The following is a 15302-nucleotide window of genomic DNA, read 5'->3' on the forward strand; positions in this document are numbered from 1 at the left end:
GATTCATGCAGAATGACTGGTTTCAGCCAAAGAAAAGGCTTCTCCTTTTTGTAATTTCTCATCAGCTTTACCAAAACTGTGAGTTTCACTTCACATATCCTATGTCACCCTGATTTGCAAAATAAAATTTGGGAGGTTTAATGAAGTTACAGCTTTTTAATTGGAACAAGCAAACAAACAAAAACTACTAAACTAAATTGCTGATGATGATGCAGCAGCAAGTAGAAAACAGATTACCCTTACTTTGATATTAGTTAAGAAATGATCAGTCAAGACCTCTTTTGAAATCCACGGGCTCTCCCAACTAGAATATCTAACTTCCTCCTAGGCTATTATAGTAATTACTATTATAGTTGGCTTTTTCATTGACTTAGCCGAAGCATATTATAAATAGAGAATTAGGAATGATGATGTTTTTCATATGAGAAATGTTCATGAAAACAGTATTTGTCACGTTGGAAAATATTTTTATTTGAAAAAATAGAACTTTTTTAAAAAAGGTCTTTTTCCTTGAAGGTTGTTTTATGGAAATAAGACTATTTCTCATGGATAAAAGAAAAATATTTCCACTTGGGGATGTGATGGGAGTGAATGGTTGTAAAATAGCAATACATTTCCAGCATAAAATTTGAGGTTATCTTAATTATGTCCATTATTCAAGACTCAAAGTCTGCCCTTAATGGGTAAATTATGTAGATTTTACGAAGGAGTGGTCAGAGATATTACTAATTCTCCAGGCTTATAAGGTAAATTGGTGTATTCAGAAGAGAAGCATCAATTTTGTATCCCCACCTCCTGTACACAATGCTAAATCAGCTAGAAATAGTACTCTATAACATTAGGGAAGAGCCAGAGTGTTTTCCAGAATGATTCTTTCTCATGAGAGCAACAAATAACAATGAATACAGTTCTGATGTTCCAACTCATTTCTATAGGATTGTTATTCAGGTTATCAGTGTTAGCGAAGCTTTTCACCAGTGAATTCAGAGAGTACTTTTCTTCACATCTATACTTTCATGTAACTCCAATAAGTACATCTACCCTGAGTAGAGGAGATAGGTAGGGACTGGGCCCACTGCACTGTACCAGGAGGAGATTATTTCTTAGGACTAGATGAATATCTCTGGTTCCTACTGTCTCTCGCTGGTTGGCATTTATTCCTAAAATATCTGCATTTTCTCATAGCTGCTCTTACATGTATTCTAGAATGTAGTCTAGAATGTATTTTGGATTATCTGAGTCTAGTTGGCTTTTTCCAAAGAGCACATCAGGCCAAGCTCCACAAGTCTCTGTAGGAACCCACCTGCGGCCATTTTGGTGACTTTTTTGAGGAATGAAGTTACTAGTTTCACAGTCGAATATGCATTTCTCATCCTTGTTATTTTTGTCATAATTAATCAGTCTGACTAAGGCTGATCTGGTCTCATCAGCTGCACTGCAAGAAGGCAGAGAGAAAAAACAGAGCCCTTCCAATATGGTGGCTGCATTCCTTCTGCATATCCCTCCTGGAGATCGGTTTACCACAGAGTCTCCTGTTTGTACATATAGGGCTAGCCTCCCCCATTGCGACGTAACAACAACATGATGTGAAAATAAAGTGAAGAATTCCCAGGAATGTTCCTCTCCATAGCATGTGTGCACACACAAATGCAGGCGAGTGAGCTCGTGTGCACACAAACACACACACTGTCACGTTTGGCTCAGTGGCCACTGTGGTTAAATAATGTCGATACCAGAAAGTCTTAGGGTGCTGACACTTCCTCTGGCTGTAAAATATTTACTGTTCCTTTAAAACTGAGAATTAAAAAACAAGGTCAGTCTGTATACTGAACAAGGAGTAAAAAAAATCCTTTTTTTATTAGAAAACACTTGAAACTTATCATGTGCAGCAGATGGGAGTAGAAAATGCAGCTTGAAGACAGTTATATAAATATATCCTTGATGTCTGTTTTGCTTTTCAATTTGCAGTGAAAAGTACAAAGGTAGAATAGAGCGCCAGTCAGGGCTGCACTGTGTCTCTTGATATCCATTCCAGATGTTGGCTAGACTTCGTGGAGCCAGGCTTATGGCACTGAGGCTGGAGCTCGTTGTCTTTTCCTCCAGGTGTGATGCTTCATGCTGATCCCCCCACATGCTAGCCCGTCTTATCCAAACACACTAAGCTCTGTGACAGGCTTCTACCACCTTTTTGACCAAAATTCACCTCCCTTCCCCCCCCAACCTCCACGCTTTCCACCCACCCCAACTTCTTTCAGCTTGATGGGCTCTGCAGAAAAGCCCACTTGTCCCTGCCTATCATTCTGTCACTTCAAAAGCAAGTCCCCCTAAAAAAATGAGCTCTGACGTGGTTCTCAAATAATGCTAGTCAGTTAGTAGCTGCTTTGAATATTCCTCTTTGTGTTTTGAGAGTGTCTGGAGGTACTATTTGACACCGAGTATGTCTGCCAAGCCTCTAATGGTAGTTCTCTGTTTGTGCATGCTTGTAAAGGATTTTACACTGTAATATTTTAACTCCCTGATTAAACATTGCTAAGCACAGAAGTATATCATAAATCTTGCAGGCGCCAACTCCATTTATCTGAATGTTAGTTACTGTCTACGGTGGGTAAACAAATTACAGCACAGTTTATTACAATATATGGAGCCACGATGTAGCTCTATTAATATCTTGTACCCCCTGGAAATATATTGTTGGCTCACAGTCTGAATTTTCTCTCCTGAACAATTAAAAACAAATTCTGAATGGAGGGTGGGAGGGTGCATGTGAGAGGGAGGGGGGAGCATCAGGCACTTTCAAGGGGAAACTTGCTGGGAGTAACAATAATGAGCTGCAATATCAAATTACTACTATCCTGAGTTTGAGGTCAGTACATATTGAGCTAGTTGTAAGATATTAAAGTAGAAACTTTTCTAGTTTGGAATGTATTAATGCTGCTAAAGCTGCCAGCAAAACAGCTAGAAAGAGTTTGACTTGGAGAGGGAAAAAACAAAGGAGAATATTAACAAGCAATAGCATTGGAGTCTCTTCCTTTCCCAGCTACATGCAGCACATTTGCAAAGATCATTCTCATTAATGCCAGCAAGTTTAAGGCACACAGTTCCACTTGTTGATCGGAGATGAACGCTAGAGAAGTTGGAATATTTCCGAAGCTATCTACAAAAATAAATAGTCACTTCTATTTTTTTATCAGTTTGCATTGCCTACACAAATAATCCCATTTACGTGAATTTATTGCAATCATTGGAAGCTCTATCTTTCTGAAACTGCAGAATAAACAACTGATTAATGTAGGAACTTAAACCTTTAGCAATTCTACTGGGAGGCTTTTTGGATGACTAGTTTAATCCTATTTGAGATAGCTTATGATATATTTCAACACAGAACTAGGAGCAAAGAAAGACACTCTATAAGTTTGAAGAAAATTCATGGTGACTATTAAAAATAATTAAAATTCTAAAAAACTGGAACAAGATCAAGATTGAAATAGTATGTGTAAATCCCTATTTACTTTTGATGTTATTAAAGGCACCACTGCTGCTTGTTCTAGTGGATAGAGTTGTAGCTTAATAAGCTGGGTATTACTGGAGCTATACCAGCTGGATTTCTTACAGTGGTGCAATGCTGATGGCAAAATAAAATTAAAAATAGGTAAGAAATAGTTGTTTCCTGAATTCTGCAGTAATGCCTGCAGGAAGGCTGGCATTGAAACCTCTGATACAAACTGATGGTTCTGATGTCACATTCAGTGGCAGCAGGCACCATTATTTGTTATCTCCCTTCCAGGAAACTACAAAATACCAATGTTTTAGAGATTGGAAAAGAGTTCATTTCTTTCAGGGGCAGGACAGGATAGTGTACCAATGTTCTTAAGTGGGCTCCAATGGTCAATAACACAAACACCATCCTTCATGAAAGGGATCAGGGCTTGGTAAAAATAGTAATCCAAATATTTTTAAAATTTTTTCATATCGTCAATACTGTAAATCACTACATGAGATTGTATAGCAACTACTGAAAATATGTCTTCAATAAAATTCGGACCAATTAATTTTACCTAAGCAGTTTGTTTTTATAACAAAAAAGAAGGAAGGCTTAATTTATTACTCCCTTTTCGTACTGAAGTCAATGAACTTAGGCCAGGGATGAACTCAGTTTTGAGAGTCTTAAAGAAATTGAAGTGCTGTGTTTGTGTCATTGTGTAAAGATCTAGTTTATATACACGATCATTGCTTGATTCAACAGTATGTTCAGCATCCTGGCCTGATCCAGCAAAGCATTTAATCACATGTGTGGGCATGTAGGTTGTTTCTTTCACATCAGTTAAACTATTTCTGTGCTTAATGCTAAGCACGTTGAAGGGCCAAGCCTACCTACAATGGAATTATAATTTTTTAAAATGCCATGCAGGAAAAGCAGTGCAATTCACAAAGCTACTGTCAGGACATGTACCACCTCTTTACTGCAGAGAGAGCCCTAAGGTGCCTAGCCTTCCTCGCTCATGCTGTAATTGACTCCATGCACATAAAGAGCTCCCAGTATGTCTCCTAAGGTGTCTAGGAAACATCTCTTGATCACTGAAGTGGAAGATTCAAAGAACGTGTGTCTTGGTTTCTAAAAGAACAGGACCATTTTCGAAATACAGTTTGATTCTGCACCCTGAAATATTTTAGGTAATCAAACCAATATATCAAAAAGTATTCAGATCCTGGAAGCATCCACCTTCTACAGGCCTGTGAAATAGAGGAGGGTTTGTCAGAGAAGTGCCAAATATCCAAAGTGTAATTTCCTGTGGTTGAGCATTTGCACTTCAACTGGAACTGATTAGGAAGGTTTGAATCTAATAACTGAAAAATCTGGGCAGGAGAGGTCACAGTCTTGCAGATGATCTTTGGAGAAGTCAGATGAGGAGATCCTATGAAGAACTCATAAGATACTTTGGCAAAAACTGAGTGCTGAGAGAGCAGGATAGGAATGAGGGAAGGAACAACGAACCTTTAAAGGTGAACTAGTGGGAAGATAAGAACAAGACAGATAACTGCAATAAAAAGCTTGGGATAGAAAAATGAGTATGGTTGACTTTCAGGTTTCTCACCAGAAAGGCAAAAAAGCAGAAGGTAGAACAGCTACCATGCTGGTTTCTCCATAGTCTCCTTGTAGCAGATTATGAAAAGTCACTGAAGGTCTTACCTCTTATCTGGTGGTGGAGAGAGGTGGTAAAACATCACGGCAGTCTGAGGTAAGCAAGAAAGATAATTACGGAAAAGTCTGCCATGCATCTTTAAATAAGAAAACTTAATAGGAACTGTGGGAGCCAACAATAAGAGCTAGTACTTGGGGTGCTGTGTCGAAAAACATCTGTGATGAAGGATATAGACAGGGGCTTTGTGTTTTACTTCAATAGCTATGCGGTACTGGTAGTGAAAATGAAATGGCTCCCATTAAGGGTATTGTATCTGTTAAAGAAATTTTGGAAAGAATGAAAAGGATGAATGATAAATGGCAGTGCTACCAGTCTGATCAGCTTTAACATGGATTATTCCACTCCATTTTCAACAGCGGGAAAAACAGTCTTATACGAATCTGACCCACTTGGTGAATTTGAACTTAATATGTCATTCATGGTAGAAATGATTTGTTGATTCTCTATTTGCTGACACAATGACAAGAGACAAGTTTATCAACACCCAAAGTTTTCTCGGGCCTTGGATGATTCCGCTACTTTTTATACAATACTCAGTGGCATAATCATGGACTGGTGAGAATGATGAAGCTTATCCAAAGGGACTGCAGTATTTATTGCTACTATCATACTGAATTCTGTTCTATGTGCTGGATTTTTGTGAATATTAAAACAAGCATAGTAACAGGTAAAAAAAACTTTGATGCGCATTGTATAGTAATCATTTTAAATAACTGTCAAATTCATATTTATCTGCATTTGCAGTGGAAAAACTATTACCCGAATTAATTCAGGACACAAAACCCAGTAATATGGGCTCTAAATGTGCATTCCCAATTTATATGACTTTTGAGTTATCAAACATCCTGAGAATTTTTGGCATCTCTCAAAACAAAAACACTTTGGAAGCAGTATGAATCTGACGCAAATTAATGTTGTTTTTTGCTTAGACAGCTAAGGGATTTTGGATCAGACTTTAGCACACAGGCACAATTTGAATGATACATTCATTAATCTTTTCCTTACCATTTTCCCACAGGTTTTGCTGGAGCAGTGGTGAGTTTTAAGATAGAGAGAATCAGATGAAGTAATAGGTAAAAGTTACTTCAAGTGTAGTGGCCTGCATGGTGGAAAGCATGGAAATACTCACGAGAGAAGTAAATGAAATGAGCCCATGGTTTGAATTGCAGATGTACTGACCAGTTAAATTCACGTACAGAAAATCAGTCAAGCAGTTCTAACCACAAAGTTACAACATCTGGCTCATGAAGTCACTTATCCTCACAGCGCTATAAGCTGGAATGGTATAGCAGACAAAGTATCACACTATTTTGGTATTCTTTCTTTAAGTATCTACATTTACCACTGTTTAAAGGTGCTGAGCTTAGATGGACTTTTGGTTTGACCTCTGAGCTGTTGTTCTCAAGGTCAGTCATGTAAATTCCCAGTCGCAGCATTTAGTGACAAACATATTTATGGGCAATCTCTATAAGTCATTACATTCAGCACCAGCTTAAAAAAAATTCAAAGATTACTTTACACAGATTACTGGTTTGCTAGGAATACTTTCTTCAGCTCCACATTTAACCATGAACTCACTATATATTTTTGTGAGAAATTTTCTACAGATGCATTTCTTCCATGAGCTCTATTGCTTTAGCCTCTGTCTTTTTCAGGGGCTATGTTTATATGCTTCCCCCCTGGATACAATTAGATTAACATTCATATGTATTTTTTTATTATTTCAGAAATTAAGCAATTTAAATGAGGCTTCTCTGTTATGAGCTGTATCACCTAATTGCTGCTTACACTGAATGTCAAAACGTAGACATGTTGAGTGCATGATGTCGATCTTCAGGAAGCCTCCAGAAATGACTGTCTTTCTCCACAGAAATACAGGCAGCCCAGGATATTTTTCTTCTAATACCAATGACTTGATCACATGGTTAGAGTTACCACAGACAAATCTCAGATCCCTTGAGCTCTGTTCCTTTGGGTTAAGAACAGCTGGGAGGAGGGAGGTTAAAGGTGGTCATTTTCACATCTATAGCAATAGCAGAGGAGGGCTAAAGACCAGTAGTGTAGACATCTGCCTTTACAGAGAGCTTGCAGGCAAAATACCTTAGGCAGCCCTGGTTGAGAAAGCTACAACTCTGCTCCGCTGATGCTATAGTGAAAGGTATCCCCAGTACCTGAAACCAGGCTGGTAGTTGTATGACACTTGCATTCCTGATTCATATGGTCATGTTTTGTGCAGCCACAAAATAACACAGGATGCCCTAGCTTCTTTCCTCACTTCACTAAGGAAGTCCATATATCCATATACCACTTGAGGTCCTGCTGGATGCTTTCAGGAGGTCAAAAAGGCCCTTGTACTTTGTTGTACTTTGGCATGATTGAAAAGAAGCAATCAAAATTTGGACCTGTGTGGAGACTGTGTGTTGTAAAATGGAAAGCATGTGACAATTACTCTCGTGACTGTAACAAGGGGAGCCAGTACGCTAAGAAAGGAACACTTAGCTGCAGGCTAGATGAATTAATTTTTCCAAAACTGTGTGTGTCACAGCCTTGATAAAACTCTTCTCTTTGTACACTCCAAGCTGCTGTGTTTAGGTAATTTTACAAGGTATCTGAATGTTTTTAGCTTTCTTATGTCTCAGTTAGATTTAGGCTCTCTTTCTGGCAGAGTTCTTTGATATGGTTTTTATCTACTATTGTTTGAGGGAAGCAAGACTCCTACAACCCATCACCTCCTCCTCTACTTCTGCACGTGCATCTTTTCCCAGAACATCACATTGTGATCAACATGGACTTGCAATTTTTCCTCTCAAAGTCATAGGATATCTGAGATGAACATATGGGTTGCAAAAACAGTCACATCTTACTTCAGCTAGCATTAGAAATACATGTCTGTGCAGAAAACATTTTCAAATTCAGCCTCCTGCTTCAGTTTCTGCATTAGCATGAGATGGTTTCCCTTCTTTGGCCAGAATTTTCTGGGCTGTCCATGACATTTCTCTAGTTTAAATTCTAAATCAGTGAGTTTTACCAAGTTCTCCAGCTCTCTGTCTGTTCCCTCTTTCTTTATTCTGACATGATCTTAGAGAAAATAACTTCTGTAAGTCTCTTTCCTATACCTCAGGTGATCATTAGATAAGTCTTATCAGATGACTATTTCTTGGTAACAAATCTGTAGTTCAATTATTATCTTTCCTGGGAATCAGACCTGAAATAACCATTTCCTCTGGATAGTCACCATCTTTTATCCAAGCATGCACCATTTAAATGGAGGTTCATCAAAATCAAATGGTTCACTATTTTTAGCCAAGAGCCAGGTGCAAGCAACTTTTCTGTCACCTACTGTGGGTTTTATGTCAATACAGAAGCAAAAAATTGGAAGAAGGAACTGAGTGTGCCACATTCCTGCTGGAACTTGCATGTTGACAGATGTCCATAAGAAAGATTCCAGTGTCAAGAAGAAATCATAGGTAGAGAAATTCCCCAGACTGTCTCAATATGAAGTGCTGTTTAACCATATGTCTCATTATAATTAGCTCTGGTAGGATGCATATATTCCAGATCTGAGTTGATAAAATATATTCATTTTGATAGGATGATTTTATAGACATCTAAAATATTTTCTGCCTAACCACAGAATGCAACTGTCCTTGCCAATGATCTGAAGTCAGCCTCTTTGAGATGCAAGTACAGACTCAGAAAATGGTGCCTAGCTTCACGGAACACAAGTGATCTCCTGTGGCTCCACCATATCCACATCCCTGCAAGCAGTCTGCAGGACTTTGTTTAGCTCAGTGTCCATAAGCCAAGAACAGGTCTGGTACCATCAATGTGAGAGATCCCATCTGTCGTACAACTGATATCTCTTGCTTCACACAAACATTCCCGTTCTTTATTTACTGGGGATATCAAACTACTTTTGAGCGAGATAGGAAGAATTTAAAATAAAATTCTTAATTACGTAAACATAGTATGCACCTTGTATTTGAATGTGAGCAAAGCAAAAATCCAAGCGATGGACTCTGAGGAACTGAAATTCACATCTTTTTCACATAGAAGATTTGAAAGGAATGAACTTCAGAAATTCTCGTTCAACAGATCCAAATCCTGAAAAATATTTCATCTGAGATTACAGTAGAAACACATTGAGTGGAGAGACCAGCAAATTGGCCATTCTTATGTAAGAAGTGGATTTGGATGTGTATGTGAATTGAATTAGAACATAAATTCTTGACTTTTAACACATGCTACCTGAATACCCATCTGCTTAGTCTAAGAACAAAAAAGGGGGTCATTAACGTAGTTCTGAATAAATTAGTCACACAGATATATATGTGTTGAAATGTGTTACAATATTTAGAGCCACTTCCTTTAAAAAAAACCCAACAAAACAACAAAATACAACTGTATCTTAAAAAGCCTGCTGCATTTTTTATGTGAAAACTAAATAGCAAATTGGATCTGCATCTAACAAAAGAAATTCATGTTTTGAAGTTGTGGAGCAGTGGCTGACCACTCATACACATGGGCTGACTAGAAATGTTGCTTAGAAACACCACGTTATCAAAGAGAGCCCAACATCAGGTTGGAGTGTTTCCCAGACAGCCGGTTAGTGATGATAATTTGCAATGGAAAATTCTAATATCTGTTCCAACACTTCCTTATTTTCTAGATCTTCTTACTTTTCCCTCTTCAGATTGTTTGTCATGTCACTTTACAATTTTATTCCAAACTCTGATTTGAAAGATAGCATAGAAGTATGTAAACTATGGTTCTGGATTGGTAAGTGCTTCAGCAATTATTAATGTTGTTTGTTGGAATAAAATATATGGAAAATCAATGATGAAGGAACTGCAGTGTAAACTGATGTTGTTGATATTGAAACTTATTTGGCTAGCTTTTAATGTACGACTTTCTCGGTATACTTTAATAATAATCGATTATCGTGGACTGTTTGATTCTAAAATTCATTAAAAAATTACCAATCCTGTACAAATATAGGAATTATCTATCCAAATATTGCAATCATCTCCTGGACAAGAGATGATTTCATATTTTCAAACGAAAAAGGCTGCCCAGGTAGGACAACTAAAACCAGCATTTGTCCTGTCCCATGAATGCAGGAAGATTGGACAGACTTATTTCAGACTCCAAGGCAATTTCATATTGCACTGGCCTGACGTCTGCTCCTCTGGTCCATGCCATGACCCAGAGCATCTGTCACCCCAACTGCTGTGTCTGGAATTAGGAACAAATAGGTCACACTAGGGCATATGTAGAGAGGTAATCTCTGAGCAAACTAGGTCCTAGGTGGTGTCAGTTTTTTAGATGTTTTCAACTCAGATATTTGTGTTTGTACACATGTATTGAATTCTATATCTTATAGAAGAGATTTCACACTTTTCTCCTTGCAAGAACAGATTTTAATCAAAAACTGAGCCCTTGTGTTGATTCAGAGGAGGAGTGCCATCTACTGAGTCTCCCACGTGAGTTTGCACTTCATCTGCCAGGGCTCATTTGGAGGTCACCAGGGAAGTGCCCAAGTGAAGTAGAACAAGTCTTTTTCTTAAGAATCCTTTTTATTAAACATATATAAGTTTCCAGATTTCCCCAGCAGCCCTTCTCACAGCTGAGATCAAACCTCTTTCCCCACTTGCTTTTTTTTTTTTTTTAAATTCAAAGGGAAACATGCAAAGTAGTGGCACAATAGAATAAAAACTTGTTTCCTGATCAGAACAGGTGTCAAGACTCAGCAACTTTTTCACTTCTATCATAAAACAGGGCAGTTCTTTTCCTTGAAGTTACCATTTAATCAAGTGCAGACAGGTCTCAGCTCTTTTCTAGTACTTTATTTGCATTTCAAGCTTGTTTGAAGGAGCAGAATAGAAAGTTTAAGGTTTGTGGGCAACTGAGAATGTAGAGAATGGCAGGAGTGTGTCTGTGGGGAGTTTAAGGGCTTGTATGCTCTGTGTACAATACTGTGTTTTCAAGCCTGTTCAGGGCTCTGCCATTCCCCATTGCTCAAAGACTACTGCCAGGTTTCAGAGTAGTAAGCACAAACTGAAATGTTTAGGTTACTTACAGTATAAATGTCCCCTGCCAGAGATATCGTTCATGTGGGAAGGCGCAAATGAGTTGTGAAAACAGAGCGTAGAAAACGAGGATGACAACAGAATGTGAGTGAGAGATCCGCCTCAGAAAAGTAGTAAAAAAATGCCATTCCATATTTAAGATTTCCATGTACTCTAGAGGAACAAATTGCAGTTGGTATACCTGAATAAGAATGAACTTTCTGAAAAGAAATGAAAACTCCTGGGTGACATCTGAGTGCATAGCAATACATGCTCACACCCCCAGCCAGACCACAGTGTCGGTAGAGTCTGAGTAGCAAGGACCAGGATAGCTTTCCAACTGAATGTAGCACAGCAAAGTCACTGCTGCATTGGGATTAGTAGATATGCAGAGTGGTGTGGCGTTGAGTCTGGGTTTTTTTCACATGAAGCATAGATCCTTTCAGAGAACTATGCTGTACTTAAGGAAATTTCAGATTAGAGCAGTATTAGCTCAGGTAGCTTTGTTGTGGCTTGATGGCATGTTGTAACTGTGCCTTATGGCTTATTAAAGAGAGCTTATCCAATTGGGGAGAAGACACACACATATGTACTGTAGACAGCCAGATATCCTGCTCTTATCTGGCTCTTATCACAGGGAATTTCTGATGAATCTTTGGAATCAAACTTTGGAAAAAAATAAATAAATATCCAAATAATGCACAAGTGTAGGGGGAATAATTGAGATCTGTATATAGGAAGATGCCAAACAGTGATAAAGAGATGAAGAGTCAAACTGGTGACAATCCTGTTTAGAGGAAATAATGTGGATGACTCAGTCCAAGCATTGGAATGTAGTGATTGGCACTGTGACAGCTGCAGCCTATGGCTCTGGCCCCATCCGCTGGCCTTAAGTAGCTGTTTGCCACTGCTGCAGATCGATTTATCCGTAATGAAGATTAGAATTGCTGTCAAGGAGGAGCAGGGCTTAGTAATTTTTTTCTTTTTTTTTTTAACCTCAGTTGATCTTAATAGATGATCTATTGTCTTAATAGATATCTTAAAGGTAAACTTAATTTAAAAAAGAGGTTTTTTTAGCAAGTTGTGACTTATTCATAATTAAGAAACAAAGAAGCCCATTATACAATTGCCATCATATTGTTTTTATCGGGTCTGCTTTCCTCTATGATCTGCATTTATATGTGTGTGCAAATGGAGAAAATATATCTATCCAGATGTATGTGCGTGTGTTACACGCATACATATACAGATATGTGCATTTTTTGGACTTTGTCCAACATTTTCCATTGATTTTAGCAGGGAAGGACAAGATATGAGATCCTCTTTAATGTTCAAGTTCCTTGAGGCTAGTCTTTTTTGGAACATTTAGACTTGGTGTGTTCTATATGTGGCCCAGTTTTAGGGCATCTGAAGTACTTATGTTAATATGGACATACTCAACAGTTAAAAAAAAAAAGAAAAAGTGTTTTTCTGACTGGGGTTGCCAATCTGTTAACTTTGTTTTATCTAAAATCTTACCAGTTGTTTACTTTCAGAGAATGCACATCATTTTCAGTCAGAAGCAGGCCTAACTTCTTTTAAACCATAGATATTTTTCAATGAAATCAGTATTTTTGAGCTGTGGGATTATTTTAAGCAAAAATGGCAAACTTTCAAATAGACAAAAAGATCATCTTTCCTTAAAATGGTTAAACATCAAACAATTTCTTAATAATGCAGAAAGTTTGTTTGCAGTGCTTTCAATTCTGATGCAGAAAATTCTGCATGTTCTGTGAACTTGCTCACATATCACTGAAAGAACACATTATTCTAAGAATAATTTTTGAAACAATTTACAAATAATTTAAGATGTACAATCTTTGAATATAGATTAGCATCACTGTTGAAGTGTTTTAAAGTACTTCTGTCTCACATAATTTTAGTTTTATAATACCAGTGCTGAAGTAGCACATGGTTCTTGCAGGAAATCACTAGGTGGAGCTCTTCTGCACAGTGCCAAGTTATTTTTTCTGTGTTTGAGCAAATGTGTAGACTCGAGAAGGAGCACAAAAAACATGCTACTTTATTAAAGGAATTTACAGAAGCAAAAGTGGTGGTTGCTTTATGCTGCTCTGATGTCCTGAAGTCTCAGACAAGGTTGTTTGCTGCCAACAAGGACTTGGTGTTCCATAGAGAATTCTGGAAAAAAAGATGTACAGTAACCCATACTGTATTTAGCCCTTTCTTTGTTTTTTTTTCCCCAATCTTTTCCTGAGCTGACCTACAAAGCCCTGAAGACACTTGTGCTCAGGAAAGGGAACTAGCAGTGTCACGCTGGGAGACTAATACCTTTCTTCTGAAACTGGAAAATGTAATGTAGACTCCAAGAGGATTTGGACTGTACCCATGAGCAGGAGATACATATCTGCTCTCTAAATGAATATTAAATTCTGCTCATAGGAAATGGCAGGCATGCTTAGCTACATTTCATTTCCCCAGAAGAATAACCAGGCAGAGAAAAGGAGCCCTGCTGCCAGTGATGGTGCTGACTTGCACCACTGAAGGAACCAGAAGTAGAAGACTGCAAGACTAGGGTGTTGAATGGATCTACGGAGAGAGAGGACGTTTTCCTCCAAAAAATTTGATCCCAGCTCAGACCTGCTGAAACTGTATGCTGCCTTGCTCTGAAAAGCTCGTTCAAAATGTGTGTAGTATTTGCTTAGAGGTGTTTTGTTGGGTTACCTGTTTGGCTGAAATGTTAAAAACTGGTGCAGTAGACTTGCCAAAGAACACAGGCAAGCAGTTGAGATCCATATGATAGCAATATCAATTGTAATTTTATCTGTGTGTCCCCCATCTGGGATGGGGGAGAGAATAGGAATGTTGACATCATCAACAGAAGGACTGAAAATGAAGAAAATACCATTTTTAAGGTTAGCTTCATTTCTGTCTCTTTGAATACATTAATTCTGATAGTCTGTAACTGTGCTTACTAGAAACCAAATGCCTGCCTCTTACACAGCTGCAAAGAGAAATTTGGTTCCAGACTGCTAAAATGCCCAGAATATTATAGAAAATATGTTGAAACATGCCTCTTTTCCAGGAGACTTTCTTGGCCATATCTAGTACAGTATGACATAACATTTTTAATTACATACTCTTTGTATTTTTTATTTTGAAATCACCGTCACCTCTGCTGTGTTCTATTTGAACAAGTATATAAATATGTATGTGTCATTTTTCACTTCTACTTCAAAATCACTGCTTTATTTAGTACATCAGACTGCGGGTAAACTTGCAGGGAGAGTGCTTGGATAAAGAACAGTCTCTGAAGGAACTTGTCTTATAAGTGTGCACAGAGAATGAGTCAGGGAACTGAAGGATGGAGAGCTTTTTTCTGCTTCCGATTTTACTCTATGATTGCAATTACACACAAAGCTCTTTTATAGCTAGGTAAACATTATTTAAACATACAGTTTTAGTCTTGGCCACCAACTGCACCTTCCTTATTTATAGGGTGCTTAACATAGGATGCAGTTACAGGATTTAAAGCACTTACAGGAATGCTGACTGCTAACATACAACTAATGCCAACTGTTGCTGTGTTTGATTATATGAAGATCTTGAAAATATCAATTATTCAGACCCAATTGGTTCTAGGTGTGTCAAACTCAGCTCTTCAGTTGGAAAATTCCTAAGCAGAAAATTTTAGCTTTAATTTTCTATTTATTTCTCGCCTATTGAAAACACAACACAGAACAAAAAGATGCTGATATCCCAGAAGAATCAGGCAGATATGTGCACTCTTGTTTTGGAATAATTCATTTACTGCAGCATCAGATTGAATGTAATGCCCATGAGGAAATTATACTAAGCACAAAACTTAGTACCATCACATAATTGAGTGAAGAAGGCAAGTAGAACATACAGAATGAGTCAAGGTCCTGTGCAACAACAAGAGGTGATACAGATATACCATCCTGTATCCCGTCATGATTATATTCCCCAAAGGGGCTGAATTAAGTCTACACACACAGTATTAATTCTGTGGTGT

The sequence above is a fragment of the Centrocercus urophasianus genome, unplaced genomic scaffold, assembly GCF_019232065.1.
Source record: "Centrocercus urophasianus isolate 14NV4802_14NV808 unplaced genomic scaffold, USGS_Curo_1.0 seq_10, whole genome shotgun sequence".
Taxonomy (NCBI): domain Eukaryota; kingdom Metazoa; phylum Chordata; class Aves; order Galliformes; family Phasianidae; genus Centrocercus; species Centrocercus urophasianus.